Here is a 15868-nt window from a genome sequence, read left to right on the forward strand (position 1 = left end):
TCTCAATGAATATCTCATTAAAATGCATGGAAACATTGAAAAGGTACCAAAGATAACCAGTGACCTAGATAGTATGTGCAAAGATTATCTAACTTCTAGGGCTTTGATAACTGATTTGGACATAAAAGGAAGATAAACTATAATACCTTTTGAATCTTTTGCATAGGCAATAAGAAATCAGTTCCATGGGCTTTGCAATTTGTTGTAACAACACACAACATCACATGTTCAAGTTAACCTGCTACATATTTCATTAAAGGTGATCTATTTGTGGGAAAGATAAAGACTGAGAACAGAGAAAAATAATAGATTGACTCACCTCACCTCCTCAGTTTAATAGGCTCTAAGTCCAAAAGGTCACAAGGACAACTGAGTTGGTGGGGCAACCCAGAGAAGCTAATCATTCATAAACCCTTGTATTGCTCTTCCCTACCTAACCCAGGAGGATGAGAGGATTGGCTGTTATAACACAATATGTTATGTAACTCTTGGAGACCATATAGGGTTGTGCCTTTAACATTAAACAGAAGTTAGATTTGAGTCCTGGCTCCATTATTTCCCGGTTATGTGGCCTTGTGACATCACATTTTCTTCATTTGTAAAATGGGGTAATAACAGTCTCCACTTCTGTGACTAATTGTGAGAATTATAAAGCACTTTGCAATAGACCTGACACATAGTAAATGCAAAATAAATGTATCTATTATCATCATTATGTTCAATTATATCAGGTAAGTCACTCCAGCTCTCTGGTCCTTAGTTTGCCTCATAAGACAAAATGAGCTTGACTATTTGTACTCATTTGAGGGCATGGGGATAGATGATCTCCCAAGGTCATGTCCCATGATTCTTGAGTGAAAAAAAATTATATCTATAGCTATCTGTCTATATAGCTATACCTATATCTCCATATACCCATATCTCTTTCTCTCTCTCTCATTCTCTCTCTCTCCCTCTCTCTCCATTTGTCTTGAACACAGAGCACAGGAGTAAAACTGACCCCTGATTATCAATCAAACTATGGGCATGTTGGCAAAGTCACTTCTGTGTCAGAGTTATTTTGACACTCTCCCTCACACCCACATTCAATGTATTATTCATTAAACAAATACATAACAAATGTAAGTGCCAGATATACATCAGGCCATCTTTTAGAAACTGAGAAAACAAAAATTCAAAGTCTCTTTCCTCTTGGTGATCATTTTGTACGGTCAGTAATGGACAATAAACAAATGAAGAAACGAATACCATGACCCCATCAAGTCCTGTGAGCTATATCTTCAAAATACGGCTCAGATCTGACCATGACCACTGCCTTTCCTGCTATCATCATACAAATCACCATCATTTCTGGCCTTGGTTACCGAACCAGCCTCCTAATTGGTTGCCCTGCGTCCACTCCTGGTACCCTCATGTCTATTCTGCACCCAGCAACATATGTGGATATTACATCATAGCACTCCCTTACTTAAAACCCACAGATGGCTTCCCATCACATTTGAAACAAAAACCAAAGCCTTTTCTTTTATGATCTATCCCTTTGCTACCTCTTCAGTGTCTTCCTAACACTCACCCCCTTCTTCTCTCCACTGAAGCCACATTTGTCTGTCTGTCCTTCCTTAAACATGCCTTTATACTTCCTGTCCCTCTGCCTGGGGTACACTTTCCTCCTATTTCTCTCCATCACCTCATTTGAGTTTTAGCTCTTCAGAGACATCTTTCCAGCTACCCTTCTCAGAATAAGCTGTCCATCGCATCTCTCTTTAGACCCTGTCCTCCTTTATTTCACTACAGTTTAAGTGAGCACTTTCTACCAGTCAAGCACTGCAGTAAGTACTGCAGTAAGTCTCTGATGTGCATTGTCTTCTGTAATCCTGACAACTCCGGGATATAAATATGGATGTTATTTCTATTTTTTCAGATGCAGAAACAAAGGCACGGAGAGGTCAGGTTGGTAATGGAACTGGGATGTGATGGTCTGACTGCTATGCATGCTATTCCGCCCATAGAAAGCTCTTCCTGAAGATGATTCCTTTGGTACTTGGAGGCTGTTTTATGTTCTTTTAATCTTCCCTAAGGGTGTTCATTCTGACATGTCCATTTACCCCATCACTGTGAGCCTTTGAAGCTGGAGATCATCTTACTCATTTTTGCATCTTCACCAACTAGCAGAGACTCTGGCAGGTATTACAGCCAGTAAAAGTCTGTTGAACTGACCTCTATTAAAACGGGATTGGTGCTGGGAGCGGTATTCTAGGCAAAGTGCAGCCTCAGCCATTTCTCCCCCTCCCCTTTCTCTCAGTCACCCTCCCTCACGCCTTTTCAATGCCACGCTGTTCAAAAGTTTTTCAGGATGTGAACTTTTTAAACTAAATATTACAAATAATGGTTACAGAAACAGATTCTATTTGGCTCTGCTCTAGTCTCTGAACAGAGTTCAGAGCAGTAGTGGGTGAGTGGTCAGAGTAGGAGCAGCTCTTATTCACAAGGGAGATGAACTGGAAAATATGTATACATTGCGTGTACACACAGACATACATGTCTACTTTATATTTACAGAGAGAAACAGAGCATAAGATTTTTCACACTTCTCCTGCTCTAACTACAGTATGTTGTTTTAGTTTACTGGAGTGAATGATTATCCACTCCACAGAAAATTACTATTTTGGTTTTTGCTAAAGGGTGGTTTGTTCTACAGTAGAGAAGTACAAAAAGACTAAGTTTCCAAAATGAGTATTTTTGTCCTATAGCAGAGCACCAGGGTGCAGAAGGAAGAGTGCTGGCTTGAGGGATCAAGAATTCTGTGTTTACACCCCTCTCTATCATGGACAAATTGTCAGATTGGGGTAGGTCCTTTTCTGAATTTCAGAGTCTTTCCTGGAATTATTGCTCATCTATAAAATACATATTTAAGAAGTAACCCCTGTCTTCCATTTTCTGCTCTGTAATCTGACCTAGAGTAATTTTGGAAACTAAAGGTGCAGGCGTGGGAGTGAAATGGACCCAAGTGAAGACTTAGTTTTGTTACATCTGGCTGGAGAGAGACTCAGGCTCTGGAAGTCCCTGTTTCCTCCTCTGTGAAATGGAGGTAATAATTGTCCCCACATTACAGCGTTGCTGTGGGGATTGGTGAAGGGATACATGTAAACAGTTTGCTATTTGACACATGGCGTGCCATTGATAAGTGGTTACAGTAAAAATAGTTGCAATAATGATAATGACCAAAACAACATGCTAGGATATGGGGTCAGGGAAGAGATGGGAGACTTAAAGCAGAGGACACAGAACCTGACCTCAAGGAGGTAAAACATATAAAACATTAAAACAAAAAGGCCCGCTTGGAATCAAGCTAAGACAGAGGACACAGTCCCTGGCCTCAAAGAGGTAAAACTTATAAAACATTAAAACCTAAAAGGACAACCTGAACTAAGCTGCAGGGATAGGCACAGAGTGACAGTATCAGGATTCAGAGGGGAGCAAGTGCTCCTCAGACTGACATGGTCAGAGACTTCCCAGAGGTGATGGGAGAGGAGCTGGTCCTTAACAGATCTGGGGGGCAGGAAGGAAGAGGAGGCGATTTCCAGGACAGAATGAGATGGGCTTTCAGAGGTCAGTATACAGGCTGCTTTCATGGAGCAGAGTGCTTTTAATAAAATATAAGTGGAGCAAACGCTTGTATGCTTTCTCAGGGAGTACAGATCCATAATCATTGTGTTCTTTCTACTCAAAATTCTAAATCTGAAATTGACTTCAGTCAAGGGCTAGTTAGGTACTGAGGACTATGTTGGTGTGGCTTGAGCACTAAGATGTCTGCATTTTCCTGAAGCATGTGTGTAACTTGTGGACGTGCCCTGGACCAGCTGGGGGCAGGGGACAGTGAAGGTGTTCACAAGAGCCAACTCCAGCTTTCCAGCTGTGCAGGCCCTCCAGGCACACAGGGAATTTGGCTGGAGAGTGCTGGAAGTTGAGTTCTCCCTGCTATGTCTCCTGTACCAGCTTGCCCTTGTTATCTGTGGTTGGGATCTACTATGGCGACCACTCAGGAGTCCACACGTCCAGAGTTATTCTGTTGAACAGGTCATGAATATGTGTGCTGAGACTTAGGGTTTGCTGAGATTCTGTAGCAGGGTAAATTTTTAAGGGAACACACACACACTCACACACACACACACAGGAAAGACTAGCTAAGTTGGGATCTGCTGCCTTCCACCTGCCACCAGGTGACAAGGCCAACACTAGATTTCTAAAGACCCATTGAGAAGACCCATTCTGAGACTAGAAACCTGGGGTAGGAGGCAACTCATTGCATCACAGTGGGCACCAGCTTTACCACTGTCCTTTCATGCTGTGTCTCCTGAAGGGACTTGTCTGTAATTTCAGAATTCTTGTTTTTTGAGACAGGATCTCACTCTGTCACCCAGTCTGGAATGCAGTAGCACAATCACACCTTACTGCAGCCTCAACTTCCTGGGCCCTAGCAATCTCGCCTTAGTCCCCCAAGTAACTGGGACCACAGGTGTGTGCTACCATGCCCAACTAATTTTTTAATTTTTGTACAGATGAGGTCTCCCTGTGTTGTCCAGGCTGGTCTTGAACTCCTGGACTCAAGCGATCCTCCCACCTGAGCCTCCCAAAGTGCTGGGATTACAGGTGTGAGCCACCACGCCCAGCCCAGATTTCTTGAATTACCCAGTGGAAGAGGGGAGAGAGTCCTTTTTTCCACCTTGCAATTACTGAATCCCCACAATATTCTCCACCAGTGGGAATGTGGTGGGCGGTGTGTTGGAGCAGATTACATTTGATTTCAAGAAATGAAGTGTTGTGACATGTCTCGCACCCTAGATTTGAGGACTAAATTCTTTGTGTGCTTTACTTCTATTCTTAACTGTCAACCACTGAATAAAGAAGTAAGTTTTCTGTACTCCTTGCTCACATCCCTACCACTGCTCCAAGTAGAAAGCTCAGGCCAGCCCCGGTACCTCTGTGGCTAACTTTTCAAGAAGGTAGCAGAGTCTCCTGGACTTCACTATGGTCTAAAGAGGAATTGCTCAGTAGAGCTAGTCCTTGAGAGCAGAGATGGTCCAGGAACCTGATCAGGTGACAAACAAGTATAGTATTTGCATTTCCCATGCTCAGACATTAAAGGGCTTCAAATTAAGGGGTCACATTACAATTTCAGAATTTACAAAGCAAATCTCCAAGAACAATTCTGTGACTCTTGGATCCCTCAACCAGATCAAAGCTCTAACAAAGGGTTAGGGTGGGAGAAGATTTGTGGAAAGAGTTCTTTGGGGAGGTCCTGTGCAATTTCTTTCTATCCTCCCAGGAGGGCAGAGAAAAATGGTTCTACTTCCTTTACCCCAAGTCTGCTGCAATCATTGCCACAATCAATTTTACATTTTCATCATCCCAAAAGTAGTCCTGTGCCCATTAGAAATCACTCCTCATTTCTCTCCAAACTCACCAGTGCTAGGGAACCACTAATCTACTTTCTATCTCTATAGATTTGCTTATTCTGGGCATTTCATATAAATGGAATTGTGTACTATGCAGTATTTTGTGACTGGATTTTCCACTTAGCATAATGTTTTCAAGGTTCACCCATGTTATATCATGAATCAGTACTTCATTCCTTTTGCCAGCCAAATAATATTCCAGCATTTATGAGACAGATGCTGGAGACCCATGTTTAGATATCCACATTTTAAAAAATCCATTCATCAGTTAATGGACATTTAGGCTGCTTCTACTTTTTGGCTGTTATGAATAATGCTGCTCTGAACATTGGTACAAAAGTTTTCGTTTGGACATGTATTTTCATTTCTCTTTGATGTATACCTAGGAGTGGAATTGCTGGGTCACATGATAACCTTTGAAAAACTGCCATATTTAACCTTTTGAGGAATTGCCAGACTGTTCACTGAATTACTTTTAAAGAGATAGTGGGAGATAAATATAAAATTGTGTTTTATGTCACAAGTTGTACTTGTTCAACATATTGATTATAGATGAACCCAGCTGCCATCCCCCATCCACTCCTTCTGTAACCTTAGAGTTCAGGACCAGAGGACTTGAGGAGAGATAGGAGAGAGAGAGAGAAATAGAAAGGGGAGAGAGAGAGAGAGAGAGAGAGAGAGAGTGAGTGAGAGAGAGCACCCAAGCTTGAGTAAGAGCATGAACAGGAGCTCAAAGACAAGGGCAGTCATCAAAGATGACCTGGCCAGGCATGGTGGCTCACGTCTATAATCCTAGCCCTTTGGGAGGCAGAGGTGGGTGGATCACTTGAGCCCAGGAGTTCAAGACCAGCCATGGGCAACACGGTGAAACCTTGTCTCTACAAAAAAACAAAACAAAACAAAACTATCAGGCAATCAGGCATGGTGGCACATGCTTGTAGTACCAGCTACTTGGGAGGTTGAGGTGGGAGGATCACCTGACCTTGGGGAGGCTGAGGATGCAGCAAGTCGTGATCATGCCACTGCACTCCAGCCTGGGTGACAGAGTGAGATTCTGTCTCAAATAAATAAATAAATAAATAAATAAATAAATAAATAAATATTTAGTGATCAAAATTGGATAAGAAGTGGTTTAGACTCAGAGGTCTGTGAGGCAATTAAGCCAACAGTGTGTGCTTGGAATGGGCTCATTTGGCATTCAACACATAGATGCCCACCATGTGGCTACTGTGTGCCAAGGACTGTATTTAGGTAGGTCATGATTATATACACATTGTTTTACCTAATCATCACAAACACATGAAGTGGCTGGTATCATTCCTATTTTTCTTTTTTCTGAGATGGAGTCTCACTCTGTTGCCCAGGCTGGAGCGTAGTGGCATGATCTCAGCTCACTGCAACCTCTGCCTCCTGGGTTCGAGCGATTCTTGTGCCTCAGCCTCCCGAGTAGCTGGGACTATAGGTGTGCGCCACCATGCCTGGCTAATTTTTTGCATTTTTAGTAGATACCAGGTTTCACCATATTGGCCAGGCTGGTGTTGATCTCCTGACCTCAAGTGATCTGCCCGCCTCAGCCTCCCAAAGTGCTGGGATTATAAGCATGAGTCACTGCAACCAGCCATCATTCCATTTTATAAATGAGAAAGCTCAGGTAAGTGACTGGACCAGGGTCATACAACTATAGGAGGCAATCTGGGATTAGAAACCTTGTCTGCCTAACTTCAAGGCCAATGTTCTTGATTATTTCATGACTCCCAGTTAGCCTGTACTCCTGAGCTTACCCTGGCAGCTCCTGAAAGACCAGTTTTGCATGTCTCCAAAAACCCTTCTATGTAGAGGGGTTTGCTGGGTAAATTACTCTCAAAAAAACAAAAAAACAAACAAAAAAAAAAAAAAAAAAAAAAAAGGCTGGATACAGTGGTTCACACCTGTAATCTCAGCATTTGGGGAGGCCAAGGTGGGAAGATTGCTTGAGGCCAGGACCAGCCTGGGAGACACAGTAAGACCTTGTCTCTACAAAAAGTTTAAAAATTAGCCAGGAGGTGGTGTTACACAGCTATAGTCCTAGCTATTTGGAAGGCTGAGGCAGGAGGATCACTTGAGCCTAGGAGCTGGAGGCTGTAGTGAGCTATGATTGCACCACTGCACTCCACCATGGGGAACAGAGTGAGGCTCTGTCTCTTAAAATGAAACAAAACAAAACAAAAACCCAAACTTGTAGTGTGTGCCAATTTCCATGGTGTAAGTATTCTTACAGCAGATCTCAAGCTACCATCACTTTATCAAGTACCTTACAAAATTCCTGATTATTTAACAATCAGCTCTCATTAGCCAGCAATAGTAATTCTAGCACATCATTGCTTTGATGCATTTGAGTTGTACGGAACTTTGCTCTTGGTCTTTGGCTTCCAACTACCAATGTGCTAGTTAGGATCATGTGCATCCTTGAATATCATGGCTAATTGAGGATTTTAACCTGTAACACTAACTCAGCCATTTCTGGGGGGAAGACACGCCTATAAAACCTGATGTTTCATGACTTACAAAAATAGAAGCAAAGTCATATTAAAGAAATGCACCAGGCCGGGCGCAGTGGCTCACACCTGTAATCCCATCACTTTGGGAGGCAGAGGCGGGTGGATCACCTGAGGTCTGGAGTTTGAGACCAGCCTGACCAACACGGAGAAACCCCATCTCTACTAAAAGTACAAATTAGCTGGGTGTGGTGGCGCATGCCTGTAATTCCAGCTACTCGGGAGTTTGAGGCAGGAGAATCACTTGAACCCAGGAGGTGGAGGTTGTGATGAGCCAAGCAAGATTGGGCCATTGCACTCCCACCTGGGCAACAACAGTGAAACTCTGTCTCCAAAGAGGAGGAGGAGGAGGAGGAGGAGAAGGAGGAGGAGGAGAAGAAGAACAAGAAGGAGAAGGAGAAGGAGAAGGAGAAGGAGAAGGAGAAGGAAGAAGAAGAAGAAGAAGAAGAAGAAGAAGAAGAAGAAGAAGAAGAAGAAGAAGAAGAAGAAGAAGAAGAAGAAGAAGAAGAAGAAGAAGAAGAAGAAGAAGAAGAAGAAGAAGAAGGGGAAGGGGAAGGGGAAGGGGAAGGGGAAGGGGAAGGGGAAGGGGAAGGGGAGGAGGAAGAAGAAGAAGAGGAAGAGGAAGAAGAAATGCATCAATTTTGTATGCATTTTCCTCTTTTACCTCTAACTAATAGTTAACATACTTTTAGGTTTATGTGAAAAATGTCGGTTGTAAGCCAGTGACCATATGATAGAAGCTGAAGTTGACAGAAGCCAGATCTTCTTCAACACAGTATTTCTTAAACTAGAGTCTGCATGTTCTACCAGAATTTTAAAATATAGTATGTATTTTTCATGGTAATCTTAAAATACTTCATCAGTTATAAAGAGAAAGATAAAACTTCTCTTTGTGCATCCTTATTTGCCATTCACAGCCGTTTAGCAAAATGGCTTTTGTTTCTTATGGCAAATAAATTCTTTGGTTGGGGAGGAGGAGAATTTTTTTTCCTTTAAAATGGGTGTGTATGTGTGTTATGGTTGAGAAATCCTGCTCCATTCCTTAGAATCTGATCACTTTTAAAAATATTCACCAGTCTATATTCTTTCCAGATATTTTATAGATTTTTTTCAGTTTTATTCAGCTTCTATTGTTTTCGTACAAATGGGAAAACTCGTGATGACACCCAGCTCTTACTATGTGCCAGGCCACTGAGAGCAGGATAAACTGGCAATCTGTAATCTTCCAACCAATTTCACGTAGTTCGCCAGAGCAGGATTTGCAGAAATAATATTTCCTAACTGCTAATGACCAACTTCATTATCACGCCGCCCTGAGCTAACATTGTGCCTTTGGCTTATAATGGCAGTCATTAGATTCTAGAAAATTCCCTTTCTGTCCTGTTTCTAAATTTGATTCCTCCAGAATCAGAGAGAATACAAATCCTCCCAAGCTTTGTGTATAACAAGTGGATGTCTGGATGAAATAAGAACCCACATCACTTCAGTGCCTGGGCACAGCCCCTGATTCCACTGGAAGAAGCCAAGCTCCGGATGGATGCCACAGTGCAAGCACACGGGTGTCGCATGCTTGGAGTTGTCCGTAGGAAATTAACTAAATAACACCAACATTCTTTCCCTTCTCTCCTTTCCACTCTTCACTTCCCTCTATAATGAAGCAGCTTCAACTCAGCTCTTTAGCTCTCTCACGGGGGCAAAAGTGTTTGACAATTTCATTCTCCTGTGACCTTTGGATCAAACAGAAAAGTCTCTTCTCTCTTTCACTTGTTTATTTCAAAAAGTGCTTCTCATCAAGGCTATTGAATTTCACTGAAGACGCAACTTTCTGAAACAAGATGTCCTGAAAATGCTAGTTCAAAGATGCATCCTTTAAAAACAGCAAAAGTGGCACTTTAAAAAGAACCCAATCATATTATGAGTGGATCCGATTCTGTATTCAACAAAATTATTGTGGCACAGTTAAATAGCAGGTTGCTAACGCTGTAGACATAAAATCATCCAATGAATCAAAATGAGGGTCAGATCTTCCCCATGTGGTCATTCGCTTGTTTAATGTCTGTGTTCTTTCTTCATAATGAACCCAGTAATGGAACGTTTAAGTGGAAATGTTCAGTAGCAATTTAAAAATATCAATGGAGTGCATCACAGGTGCACAGCAGTTACCACCCACTTTAGAGGCAAAGACGTCAATAAATGCATGGCCTATAATGTATAAAGCTCTGGGATACATAGGTGATGTGGGTTATAAATACGGGATACCTGGCCTCAGAGAGTTTGTAATCTAGAGTGAAAGAGAAACAAGTATGGAAATAACTAGATCACAGGCAATTACCCATGTAACGTATATTTCCCGAACATTTCCCACAGGCCAAGCACATTTCTAAGACAGGTGAGATACTAAATGTCTTCCTTCAACATATATTTATTGGGCATCTACTACAGTCATCCCTGGGTATCTGTGGAGGATTGATCCCGGGACCACCCACGGATACCAAAGTCCATGGATCTCAAGTCCCTAATATAAAATAATGTAGTATTTGCATACAACATAAAAGCTTCCTCCCATATGCTTTAAATCATCTCTAGATTACTTATAATAACTAATACAATGTAAATGCTATGTAAATAGTTGTTATGCCGTATTGTTTAGGGAATAATGACATGAAGAAAGTCAGTACATGTTCAGTACAGATACAATTTTTTCCCAAATATTTTTGGTTTGCAATTGGTTGAATCCATGGATGTGGAACCTAAGGATATAGAGAGTTGACTGTATATGCCAGCTACTGTTCCTGAAGCTGTGGATATAGCAGTGAACAAAACAAAGTCCCTGCTCTCCTGGAGATTAAGTTCTATTATGTTCGATTGGGGAGATGGAAAATAAAGAAACAAATACAATTAAGCAAACGTAGTTTCAGGTAGCAGTAAGTGCTATGAAGAAAACAGAATGGGGAAAGTGGATTAAAAGTGACAGAGCAAGGCCAGCAGTTGTGGCTCACACCTGTAATCCCAGCACTTTGGGAAACCAAGGTGAGTGGATCACTTGAGGCCAGGAGTTTGAGACCAGCCTGGGCAACATGGTGAAACTCTGTCTCTACAAAAAATAAAAAAATTAGCAGGCATGGTGGCATGGTAATGCACACCTGTAGTCCCAGCTACTAGGGAGGCTGAGGTGGGAGGATCACTTGAACCTGAGAGGCAGAGGTTGCAGTGAGCTGAGATCATGCCACTGCACTCCAGCTTGGGTGAAGAGCAAGACTCTGTCTCTAAAAAAAGTGACAGATGGGACTACTTTAGCTGGATGGTCAGGAAAGGCCTCTCTGGGAAGACTTTTGAGCAGACAGCTGGTGGAGGGAGGGAGAGGGCTGTGCAGCTCTCTTAGGTGGAGAGAATTATGCATGCAAAGGCCCTGCGGTGAGAAGGAGCTCGTGTTTGTGAAAGAGAAAGGAGGACAGTGTGGAGAGTGAGCCAGGGGAAAGAAGAATTGGAGAGGAGCCAGAGGTCGGATCACATGAGGCTTTGAAGGCTGTGGGAAGGACTTTGATGTTGTTCTGAGTATGACAGGAAGGTGGTGGAGGGTCTTGAGCAGGAGAATGTCTGACTTCTGTCACCTAAATACTTGCCTATGTGTGAAGTGACATATGTATAAGAGTTTTTGTTTGTTTTTAAATTGCAGCATCGTTTGTAATAGCAAAATAATAAAAACAACTTAAATACCCACCCCTAGAGGGCCAGTTAAATAAAACGATGGCACATCCCAGCCATGGAATATTATGTAGCCACAAAAAAGATGAGAGGATCTTTATGCACTGGTAAGGAATGATCCCCAAGATATATTGTCAACTGAATAAGGTGAGGTTCAAACATAGTATGTCTGCTGTGCTGTTTGTAGGAAAGTGAAAAAAAATGCATGTATATGAACAAAATATTTCTGGGAACTGCTAACACTGGAATCCTCTGGGGAAGGAAATTGTATAGATGAAGGATGTAGGTGGGAATGGCACTTTTCACTGGATATTCTTGTACCTTTAAAATTTAAAATCATATGACAGAGCCCTTTGCTCATGTGAGGTATCTATGACCTGAATGTGATTCTAGAATTACTTTAGAGCCAGAAGACCACAGCACTTTCAGACCAATCCTTCAACCAAAGACCTTCCCAACTGTTAACATGTTGAAGAGGTGCCCTTGAACTGAGTATTTCCCCAGGGAGGAAACGCCTCACTCCGTTGCTGAATTCATCTTTCCAAAGCCCACTTGCCAAACCCTGCACTTGTTCCCCACTGTTCACCAAATTTAGTGTCAACTCCTTTTCCTGCCTGTGTTAGTCAGGGTTCTCCATATGGATAGATATTGTAGGGAACAAACTCACAGGATTATAGAGGCTGACAAGTCCCAAGATCTGCAGGTTAAGTCGGCAAGCTGGAGACCCAGGAGAACTGATGGTGCAGTTCCAGTCTGAGCTCAAAGGCCTGAGAACCAGGAGAACTGATGGTGCTGTCTAGAAGGCTGGTGCGCTTGAGACCCAGGAAGAGAGGACGTTTCAGTTCAAGTCCAAAGGCAGGAAAAAGCTGATGTCCCAGTTCAAAGGCAATCAGGCAACAGGAATTCTCTCCTACTCGGGAGGGGGTCAGCCTTTTTGTGCTATTCAATCCGTCAAGTGATTGGATGAGGACCACCCATGTTAGGGAGAGTAAGCTGCTTTACTCAGTACACTGATTTACATATTAATCTCATCCAAAAAGACCCTCACAGAAAAACCCAGAATAATGTTTGACCAAATATGTGGGCACTTCATGGCCCAGTAAATTTGACACATAAAATTGATCATCACACTGCCACTGAGGGGCACCCAGCCTCTTTTTCCAGCCCCACCTCTCAATTGCCTCTCTGCACACTACACACTGGCCACACTGGACCTCTTTCTTTCTTTCTTTCTTTCTTTCTTTCTTTCTTTCTTTCTTTTCTTTCTTTCTTTCTTTCTTTCTTTCTTTCTTTCTTTCTTTCTTTCTTTCTTTCTTTCTCTTTCTTTCTCTCTCTTTCTTTCTTTCTCTTTCTTTCCTTTTCTTTCTTTCTTCCTTTCTTTCCTTCCTCCCTCCCTCCCTCCTTCCCTCCCTCCCTTCTTTCTTTCTTTTCTTCTTTCTCCTTTCTTTCTTCTTTTCTTCTTTCTTTCTTTCTCTTCTTCTTTCTCCTTTCTTTCTTCTTTTCTTCTTTCTTTCTTTCTGTCTCTCTCCCTCCCTTCCTTCCTTCCTTTCTTTCTTTCTTTCTTTCTTTCTTTCTTTCTTTCTTTCTTTCTTTCTTTCTTTCTTTCTTTCTTTCTTTCCTTCTTTCTTTCTTTTTCTTTCTCTTTCTTTCTTTCTTTCTCTCTCTTTCTTTCTTTCTTTCTCTTTCTTTCCTTTTCTTTCTTTCTTCCTTTCTTTCCTTCCTCCCTCCCTCCCTCCCTCCCTCCCTTCTTTCTTTCTTTTCTTCTTTCTCCTTTCTTTCTTCTTTTCTTCTTCCTTTCTTTCTCTTCTTCTTTCTCCTTTCTTTCTTCTTTTCTTCTTTCTTTCTTTTCTTTCTTTCTTTCTGTCTCTTTCTTTCTTTCTTTCTTTCTTTCTTTCTTTCTTCTCTTTCTTTCTTTCTTTCTTCTTTCTTTTCCCCCTCCTCCTCCTCCTCTTCCTCCTTCTTCTTCTTCCTCTTTTCTTTCTTCTTTCTCTTTTCTTTTTGAGACGGAATCTCATTCTGTCACCAGGCTGGAGTGCAGTGGTGTGATCTTGGCTCACTGCAACCTCCACCTCCTGGGTTCAAGCAATTCTTCTGCCTCCCTAGTAGCTGGGACCTCAGGCACCCACTACCATGCCCAGTTAATTCTTTGTATTTTTAGTAGAGACAGAGTTTCATCATGTTAGCCAGGATGGTCTCGATCTCTTGACCTTGTGATCCACCAGCCTCGGCCTCCCAAAGTGCTGGGATTACAGGTATGAGCCACCGCACCCGGCCACCCCTAGTGTTTTCTAATCATGCCTGGTTTCTCCCACCTCCCTGCTTTGGTCTACATGGGTCCCTGCTTCATCTTTTCCTGTCCAATTCTTGGCTGCTTACTGAGGGTCACTCAATACCACCTCCTCCAACTGGTGTCTCCTCCTTTCCTCTCTTCCTTTCCTTGTTGTGAGGTTATTTTACCTCTTTGTCCCTCCTTTGTTTATGTCTCTCTTGGGCATTTAACATACTTCCCTCCTATAATCATCATTTATATGTTTATCATTGAAGTGAGATGTTTAGCTAGAACCTTTCTTCACCCTCTACTCTTCTGGGACATGTTGCAGGAATTCACTAAGGAACCGCTGGAAGGATGGAATCCCTTGGGAAGTTCTCTTACAGGAACAAATTGCCTTGACAGTTTTTTTTGTGCTGGCTCTTACTTCCTTGTCTGGAAAGTGAAGATGATAATAGTATCTACCTCAAAAGCTTGTTGTGAAGATTAAATGCGATGATGCATTCAAAGCACCTAACACAGGATGTGTGAAGAGGAAACCCTCCTAAAAGGCAGCTATTATGGCCAATGGGGAGAACCTCCTTCAGAAAGGTAAATTCACAGTCACCAGCATCCTGAGGGGTGTTTCCCACAGGAGGGTGGAGCAGACAGCTTTAGTGCAATTCACTAGAAAGGGTGTAAATTGGGAAATGCACTCTGTTTAAGATTTAAGGCCGGGCACGGGAGCCTCATGCCGGTAATCTCAGCATTTTGGGAGGCCAAGGCGGGCGGATCTCTTGAGGTCAGGAGTTTGAGACCACCTTGGCCAATATGGTGAAACCCCATCGCTACTAAAAATACAAAAATTAGCGGGGCATGGTGGCTCACGCCTGTAGTCCCAGCTACTTGGGAGGCTGAGGCAGGAGAATCACTTGAACCCGGGAGGTAGAAGTTGCAGTGAGCCGAGATTGCGCCACTACACTATAGTCTGGGTGACAGAGTGAGACTTCATCTCAAAACAAAACAGCAACAAAAAAGATTTAAAAGGAACTGGTCTGATCCCTCTGTATTTCCTAGAAAGGAGCAAGTCGTTCTGGATATGAAAGTACAATGCTTGAATGTTTCCGATAAACCCCTCCGGGGGTAGCTGCAGGGTGGTTAGAGGGAGTGGGAAAGGGCAGTGCAAGAGTCAGAAGGAGCTGACAGTCTTGGGAGGCTGAGGCACCCGTGGTCCAGCTTAGCTGAGGGGAGGAGGAAGTTGAGCCGGCATCCTTCAGAGGACCCTGGCAGTCTTCTGTCCTGGGAGCTAAGCTGGGCCATGGAGGCATGAAACCATCCTCACAGGGCTAATAAGAGTTACATGCTGGTTCTGGGCAGAAATACAGTTATAATTAAACAATAATCAGTGGACACTTGGGCGCACTTTCTTGTATCTGAAAGTCGTAGCACTAGATACTGACCATTTGCATCCCCATTGTTTCTATAGACAGGATTTCTGACATTAGGGTCATAAGCCTTTTTGTTTGGGAATTGTCTGAGATGTTCTTCAGATCCTAAATTCTAGTAGAATGGCTTATGCCAACCAGTTTAAAGATCCCCACAGAGGAATCGAATCAGCATGAGGATGCAGTTTCTTCATCTCCTTGTCCCATGACTTCACCCTGCACTCTTTGACTAGTCAATAATCTCCACACCTCAGCCCACTCCAAACCCCTTAAACTCTCTAGACCCAAACTCCTCAGGGAGGTGGATTTGAGGTTTCCTCCCATCTCCTCATTTGATTGCGTTACAATTATTAAACTCTTTCTCTGCTGCGATCCTTGTTGCCTAAGTATACTGACCTGCTGTGTGTGCATCAGACAAACCTATCACAGCAGCACTTTGGAGTGGGCTGAAGGACTCTAGCAGACCCTCCTCCCCCAATT

Source organism: Chlorocebus sabaeus, chromosome 11 (assembly GCF_047675955.1).
Source record: "Chlorocebus sabaeus isolate Y175 chromosome 11, mChlSab1.0.hap1, whole genome shotgun sequence".
Lineage (NCBI taxonomy): Eukaryota > Metazoa > Chordata > Mammalia > Primates > Cercopithecidae > Chlorocebus > Chlorocebus sabaeus.